This window comes from Cryptomeria japonica, chromosome 10, assembly GCF_030272615.1.
Source record: "Cryptomeria japonica chromosome 10, Sugi_1.0, whole genome shotgun sequence".
Classification (NCBI taxonomy): domain Eukaryota; kingdom Viridiplantae; phylum Streptophyta; class Pinopsida; order Cupressales; family Cupressaceae; genus Cryptomeria; species Cryptomeria japonica.
Window position 1 is genome coordinate 46429771 of NC_081414.1, and position 8845 is coordinate 46438615.

An 8845-nucleotide genomic window follows, 5' to 3' on the forward strand; every position below is an offset into this window, starting at 1 on the left:
GAAGAGACAACAAAAAGTCTAAGGTTTAGTGCTCTATCTTTTTCCAACCCTTCAACATTATGCAAAGTGAGTTCTGGATGTTAGCCCTTAAAACCCAATCACCAAGACTTCCCAGGAAGCCCATTCTTGAAAGGGTTGGGTCTAGTTTCGCAAATTAGAGTGACCTTTGCCTTCAAATTGACAATCTCCAATCCATTTCCAACAAATTCCATCTCCTTACACCATTAGACAATCAAACCCTCTTCATGACTTCTGAGGATTTTTGGAGGATCTTTATTAGAGGTGGTTATGAGACCACCTAACCATTTCGACAATGTGGTTGTTGGGATGCCCTATTTTTTTTATGCTTCCTTGATAGACATGTTGTTATCCTCGACATCTTTCAGTTCCCCTTTCATGTCATATGTAGACCACCACTTTTGTGGCAAATTAACTATTTTCGGCCTCTAAGATGGAATATACTCCACTTGAGATGGAATAGCCTCCCCTGTGGGTGCTATAGGTTGTGGATTTGTCACTATTGGGTTCACATTTTGAGTGTTTAGGGGGAATCTGACTTCTCTTTTATGGCTAGGAAACCTTATTGATGCTCTTTTCTTTAAAGCAAGCTTCATCCTCCAATCTCCCTTCTTCATATGTAGACAGTAAGTAGAAACAATATGGTAGAGTATGGGCAACTATGAAATGACACAATTAACATTATGAGTAACTGTTATGAATTATAAACCATGAGGATGTAAAACAAAAAGGGATGGAGGCAAATAAACCATGAGGATGGAAAATAGTAAGAGTTTTAAATAATGTAAAGGAAACAATAGAACATAAATGAAAATATTGGAATGAACCTATTAACATGAAAACGGTAAGGGGGTAGAGAACTAAAAAATAAAATGAACATGAAGGAAACAAAAATACTGAAATTTTGTTGAAAGAGAGAAAATAATCCATGACAAAGCTTGAAAATTGAGACTTTAAAATGTGAAGGGCATGAAGTAGAACCAGACGAAGGATGTCAATAAATCATGAGGATGTAAAAGAGTAAGGGTTTGTAAATCTGGAAAGGAAATGAACAGGAAGGAAACAAGAGAACATCAAAGGGACATATTGGAATGAACATCAAAACATGAAATTAGTAAGAGTTTAGAGAATTGAAAATAAACTAAACATGAAGGAAACAATAAACCTGACATTTTGTTGAAAGAGAGTAAAAAATAAGCAATGACTAAGTAAGAAAATGGAGACTTTAAAATGTTAAGGGCAAGAAACAAAAAGGGATGAAGGATGTCAATAAACATGAGGTTGTAAAAATGAAAGGGTTTATAAAATTGAAAAGGAAATGAAGAGGAAGGAAACAATAGAACATCAAAACATGAAATGATGAAAACAATAAGGGAAACTTGAGAACATAAACTATAATGAACATATATAGGATTCAGTACAAATGAAATAGTGAATGTTAAATGCACTAAATAAAACATGACCAATTAAGAAAATGAAGACCTTAATTTGTTAAGATGAAGGGAACAAAATGAAATAGTAAGTATTGGGTGAAGGGACTAAATAAATCATTAGGATGTAAAATAGTAAGGGTAAGCATAAACTGTACAGGAAATGAAATTGAAGGAAACAATGGAACATGAAATGAATGCATAGGAAAGAACATCAAAACCTGAAAATGGTTAGGGTTTAGAAAAATCAATATAACATTTCACATGAATATTTCCTTGGAACAACGAGGGTTTAAGGCACTAAATATACCATGGGTAAGTAAGAAAAAAGAATAATGTAATTAGTTAAGTGAAACAGTAAGTAATGGATGAAGGGAACTAAATAAAGAAAAAGGAAATGCAACAAAAAATCAACCATGATGATGTAAAATAGTAAGGGTTTAAGGGGAAATAAGGGGTTTAACAATAAGAGATAAATTGGAAGAAGATAAATGCATGGATGCTTGTTGTGACTTCTTCAAACTATTTGATGCCTTTTGTGTCTTCCTACTCCTCTTCGATGCCTTCTGTGTCTTCTTTGTGACTCAAATGATATAATTTCATTACTTTTTGTATGATTTAAACATAATACCTATTTGTGTGGCCTCTTTAATGTTTTTACTCTTGTCATTCAAATTTTGAATCTTGATTGCATTTGCAGTGCCCATTTGATATCGTCATTTATGTCTAAGTTGATTGGTTTTTAATGGAAAATGGTGGTCTTACACAGTTTTTATTGTGGATGTGGGTGGGAGAGGTGGTGAAGTGACTAGTAGATGTGCATTGAGGTGACTAGTTGGTGTGTTGTAGAGTTGGACAGATGGGACAAAGGGCCCAAAAATGTGTGGACATGAACATATAATCGTAAGCATACATGGTCTTAGATGTAGGGTGTAGTTACCTATGGTGGTCACATTTTGCATTGATGGTCTTTTACGTGGCAGTCTATTTTTGGGACTTTGGTTTGTAAGTATGGTGGCATGCCTCAGATGAGCGTAAATGATATCCTTACATTTTTTCATGTGGGCATGCATAAGTTTTGCATGGGTCCCATTGATGTGCACACCAGAATCTGTCATTATTATGAACAACTGGTGAATGACATAGTCGTACTTGTTTGACTACTTTGTTTGGTACTTAATGTTTTCATTTAATGTATATATTTCAATCAAAGATTAACCAAAATGTGGCCAAATTAATGTTGATTCATAAATAGGTTTAAATAAATTGATTATTGGTCAAAAAGGGGACATGTACCGGGTGATCAAGTGTACCTCAATGGGACCCTAACCACCCACATACTATAGCATGTTTAGGACCCCACACACATATTGGCTCCTCTTCCCTATATGCTTTCTAATTGAATCATTATATTTTCACTCTCTTTCATATCTTATTGCCATTACAATAACATCTTAGATTGTAGATACACTAAGTTGCATCAAATTTCATGTCTTGCCAATTTCAAGTTGTTAAGTGTCCTCATGTAGGATCGGTGGTTCTTCATGTCATGAAGAACTTTAGGGAAGCATAAATGCTTCGTGGTTGGGTGGTAAAGCACTTCGCCAATGTTTTCGCCTATGGTGTGCTCATGGGCGATAGGTGTGCGAAGCCCCTATCAAAATGATTATCAACTATATTTTATATATAAATTGTAATCGACCTCATTGTCTTTTCTAACTACAATATTTTCTTTATTGTTTGCCAATCTCTTGGTTCATGTATTTAATCATTGTAATGAATTATAACTTCTTGCATCTATTCTATGTATATTGAGCAAGTTGTATTAATTAATGGTTAATTATGTGTAAATTGAGTATTTTGTTATTTTAAAATATGGAGGTCCCTACATTGGGTATCAGAGCCCTAGGTTCTGCATTAGGGCCTTGAGTTCACTATGTTAAGTTGTGATAGATGATTGCATGAACCTCTAGTTAGGTAGTGCTTAGCATATGGGAGTGTAAAGCGGAAAATCAAACCCTAGGTGTTCCCCCACTCCCAGGAGAGAGAAAGGAGGTCACTAGGGTTGACGGTTTTCACTTAGGAGAGACTTTACATTCAAAAGAGGGGTTGAAACTCACAAGATCCAATCCCACAAAATGCAAGATTGAATTCTAAATGAGTTTCAAGGGTTGAGACAGCAAGGATACCCTCTTTTGTAAAGAATGTGGATAGAAGGATTGAACTAGGAGTGTATGTGAAAGTAAGAAAGATTCGCTTGTAGATGGAGATAGAGACACGAGATGAAGCTACAGACCTGAAATTAGCAATAAAATGTCGAGAGGATGTTGTCCTGCAAGTTTGAGCGAAAGTTGACGGGACGATGGCGCCCAAAGTGCACACGGTGCTTCGAAAAATCCGCGAAACGAAGGGGGATCTGTTCGTCTCTGCACAAGGATTCCAGATCTTCAATTATAGCCGCGTACCTGCAACCTACACACAGAAAAGAGAGGACGATTGGGGGGTAAGGGATTAGGGGTTTTCCTTCAGGTCAAACCCCGGTTTTGGAATTAACCAAGAAATGAGAATGCTGTAAATGTAAATGTTTGTAATGTAATCAAGTACTGATACCTTGTTGTAAGAATGTTTGTATTCTTACATGCGAAGGTGTAATGATGTTATATGTTGTATATGATCTCCTCTTCAATGGTTGAATCCTTGTCTTGAATGCAACATCTAGCCTTGAATGAAGACCTAGAATGCTCAATTGCTTGAAGGAATGCTTGAATGCTTGAATGTTTGCCTATCGCTTCCGCTTCTTGCACACATATGTTTTTTCCTCCTTTTTTCATGAGGGGAAATGTAGTTTATATACTTGTCAATTAGGGTTAGGAGACTAATTTTTCTGACCTTAGGCCGACCTAGAAGCATTATTTTCCAAATTGAAAACTTGAAGACCCGATGCCCAAGAAGAGACCAGGCCCAAAATAGGGCCAGGGACCAGGGCGCTAGGCGCCATGGTCCTAAGGGACCAGGGCACTGGGCGCCATGGTCCTGAGGGACCAGGGCACTGGGCACCACAGTCCCACCTCCTGGGACAACAGGGTGCAAGGAGGATCAGGCCAAGGTGCAGAAAGATGCAGTTTTTGATGTCGCAAACAGGTTTCGAGGTCTCCATTCAAGTTCAATGTTGCGCCGCCATCGTGAAGACCCAAATGCAGTTGAAATTGCAAGTGTCACAATTTTACGATGCTACAGGGAGTGTAAGTACTTAGAGATTGAGACAAAAGCTGAATGAATGTGGATTAATTTTAGTGAGCAAGAAAGCCTCCTATGTGTTGTTACACCTGATAGGAAGGGAAAGTGTCCCTTTTTTGAAATCCTATAAAAATAACTGCTTTTAGTGAAAAAACTTTTTGCATATAAGTTTTGGCTGAGACTTTATGCGTATGTGTATTTAATGTGTGCTTTTTTGATTTCCCTTGCTTGATTTGTGAGTTGCAAAAGTTAGAATCTTGAAATATTTTCTTAAATTTTTGCACTCTATTGATTATTTTGATGTGCAACACTTGCTAAAAATAGGATATCCGTAGATGATTATTGGAAAATATAAATTATATTGTGTGAGTGATGCACTTAAAGTAATGAATGATGATTATACCTTGCATGATATGTGAATTAAGTTGTTTGATTTATGCTTGTATTAATATTGATATGGATACATTTTGCATGTGTGATACAAGAAAGAGTGTGATATTTTGTGATAGACCATTTAATAAAGAACTTTGATATCAAATCTTCATTAGTCCCTTAGATTGGAACTTATCATATCATATGCATGAAATGAAAACTCATTGGGAAATTGTAAACTTGTTTGCATGTTTCATTTTGCAAGTTGCATGAAATTGTAAAAGTCAGTAAATGGAAATTGATAGATATTTGCATAATATTGTAGTTGTGTGAGGGAAAATTGAGCTTGAATATGAGAGATTGAAATACCTGTGATGACAATCAAGCAAACACAATTAGCTCAAACACCTCGAGATTAGGATGCTAGAAAGAAATGAATAAAGCATTAAAGACATTAAAAACAGCAAAATGCAAACTATATTCAAATATTTGATTTAATTATCCCATGGTAAGATGTGTTCTCATTGACACAATAATGGCTCGATATTGCTCCATCACGTGATTATGATGATTGGATTCAAGATATGAGGATTCAATGGTATGAAGTGTGGATGAAATTGGGCATTATGACAATATGGATGTGCTAATGGTGGATGAAATTCTACATTATAACAATGCAATGTAATGAAAGTGGATCCTTTGATTGAAAATGAGGGGGGATTAAATAGGAGAGGAAGGAAAGGAAGGGATTGGGAAAATGCAACACTTGTCGTCAAGGAGGACAAGTGGCAATCCCAAGAATGACAAGTGGAATAAGATTCCACACAAGTGGCTCAACAAGGGAGGACTATTATCAAAAGGGGTTTGACATGTGTCCTTGTCCTCAAGGACACATGTCTATTTTGGGAGGGAGCCACCCAAAATATGTTTTAATTTCCTAAAATTAAGGAAATTAGGGAATATGTGTGTGCACACACATTTGAGGGGAGTTTAGGATAAGGTTAGTTTGGGAAGATAAGGATGGTTAGAACCCAAAGGTTAGATCAAAGGTTAGGTTAGAAAGGGGTTGGTTAGGTAGCTAGAAGTTATGAGACATGTGATCAAAAGGGAATATTTAAATTTTGTTAATTCAAATAAAAGGGATGAAAAGGGGAATTAATTAATTTGATTAATTAATTTATGGATTAGAAAGAGGGGAATTAATTAATTCAAGGCACTGGAAAGGGGAGAATTAATTAATTAGATTAATTAATTCAAGGGATGGGCTTAATTAATTCAGATATTTAATTAATTAAATGGCTAAAGGAAATAAATTTGACTAAATTGATTAGCCAAATTTAAGTGTCTACAGTTGTCTTATGACTCATTTGTTGTTTGAATGGGCATGTTCTACTGCACCTTGGATGCAAGGTGTCATGAAGCTTCTATCAATGTGACTAATGTTAGTCACACGGTTTGAGTGAAATTGTTTTATTTTCATGATTGATGCTTCTTTTCTATTATTGATGAAATTTTGAAATATTGTAAAGGCTAGCTGTGAAATTTTCAATTTTTCTTGTGAGAATAATGTTTGAATTATCAATGACATCTCTTGAATTATGACCATTGAATGATTCTATTAATGATTCTCGGTGATTCACATGCGCATAACTAAGTTTGCAGCCATTCTCATGAAATACAAAGACATCTAAAAGTATGCAAGGAAGGTAGAAGAAAAAGTTTAATAAAAAAGTTCTTAACAAAGAGAAGAAGAGGTATTAATTTCAAATCTATAAATCACTTGCTAGACAAAATAACGTGTTTTGTTGAATCTACCATGTGAATCACCAATAATCATTGATTGATCCATTCTCTATATATATCCCTTAATCTTATTATATTTAAGAGAATGGATTACAACCATTCTAGAATTTTCTATAGTTATTCTTACTTTGTATGGCTACCTTTATGAATGATTTTATAAGATTATAAGGCTAGAAGAATCATCTCAACTATAGTCATAATAAGTGTATATTAAGAAGATTGATAAAATTGACTCATTAATATTCTTAATGGATCATGTTAAGGAAGTATTTGTGTTGCAAAGGCACAAGTTGGTATGGTAAATATCATTTTAGGTATTCATAAACTTCGTGAGAATTTTAGAAAAGTATTAATTATTAGATAAATTAATAAATTAATATTGCTTTCTATCATTAAGTAGATAAAGTATCCATAAGGAAACTTAGATAGTACTCTTATCAAACGAGATAATGTTTTCGAAATAGACTATATTTTAAGGTTGAAATCTTCTTTTAAGTTATTACCTTGTGATCTTTGAGAAAGGAGTTATGATAAATTGAATCTGGAATTTAGATATCATTGTGGGAAGAAAATATATTAGATTGAGATACATTAATTAGTAGAAATATTTGAAGAAAGAATTAGGAGAATAAATAAAACTCATCCCATTAACAAATATTTCTTACTTCGAGTTAAGAATTTCTTTCATAAGTGAAATACCCTTGTTTTCCACTGATTTAAAAAAATATATATATATTCTATTAAGCTATTGTTATGAAGAAAGTAAAATAGTCTAGGCCTTATGAGGGTAATGGGATAAGTTCCTTGATCTCCTTTATAGAAGTGTGAATACAAGATTAAGGTTAAGCGTAGGGATAATTTTAGTAGTATATTATCCTAAGGTAGATGAAGGATTTAGCATCAAGGTTAGTGACCACTAACATTTATTAATATTAATCATTTCAAAGTTAATATTTAATCTCTATTTTTTATAAATCTCATGGCACATATCAAGTAGCAACATAATCATTAGTGATTCAAATTATTACATTATCTTTGCATTAGATTCTAATTGATGGTCATGATCAACTTTTAAAAATTGTGGTGATCTAAATTATTATTGAGACTCTTGATAGATATCAGATAGTTAGTTCCTGAATTGAAACTTTTGTTTACTCATGCAAGAATTATTGTATACAATTAAATGCTCTCTTAAACTTTTGTATGCTCATATAGGCTTATTCATGCATTTTGTGCAACATTAGAAAACATTGTGTTTTTTATTAAGGAAAAACAAGTTTTAAGGGACCCAAAACCCACTTACATATCATAAAGAAAAGCATTAAAGAAGCAAGAAGGGAAAGAACAAAGTAAGAAAGGAAGCAAAAGAACAACACAAAACACAACAGCTAGAGAAAAGTACAGCAAAAGACCAGCGAGATACTGGCACACCTAAAACCAATCTAGGTGAAAATATTTATGGTCTCCTCAGCATCCTTGACAAGAATCATCATAGCATTTACTATCTCTTTAAGGTCTTTGCTTTCCTGCACCTGTTGATTACCTTTAGTCTTCAACTCCAACTCTTTAGCATTTTGCCTAGTTTTGCATCTGGAAGAATGCTGGACACAGCTAGAACTTGGCTCATCATCAACAATCATAGTATCTTTGTTTTGATTATCCTTCTCTTGGCAAGCAACCAGTGCATTCATATTTTGGGAAGTCACCTTCATCACAGCCAAGCTATGCTCCATGATTTTCCTCTGAGCACTCTCAGTTTTTTGAACCTTGTTGTTTATCAATTCGTAATTGGACTCACCCTTTTCTTTGAGAGTCCTCACCACATCCTCCAGGTTCTTTACATCTCCCTTTATGATCTCACCGTTCGACCAGTCCGGAATATCTTTTTCATCCTCTGCTTCACTGTTATCCTCAGAGGTTTCCTCTTTACCTTTATCATTAATATCCTTCACCACATTATCAATTTTGAGCTCTAGCTCTCTCTG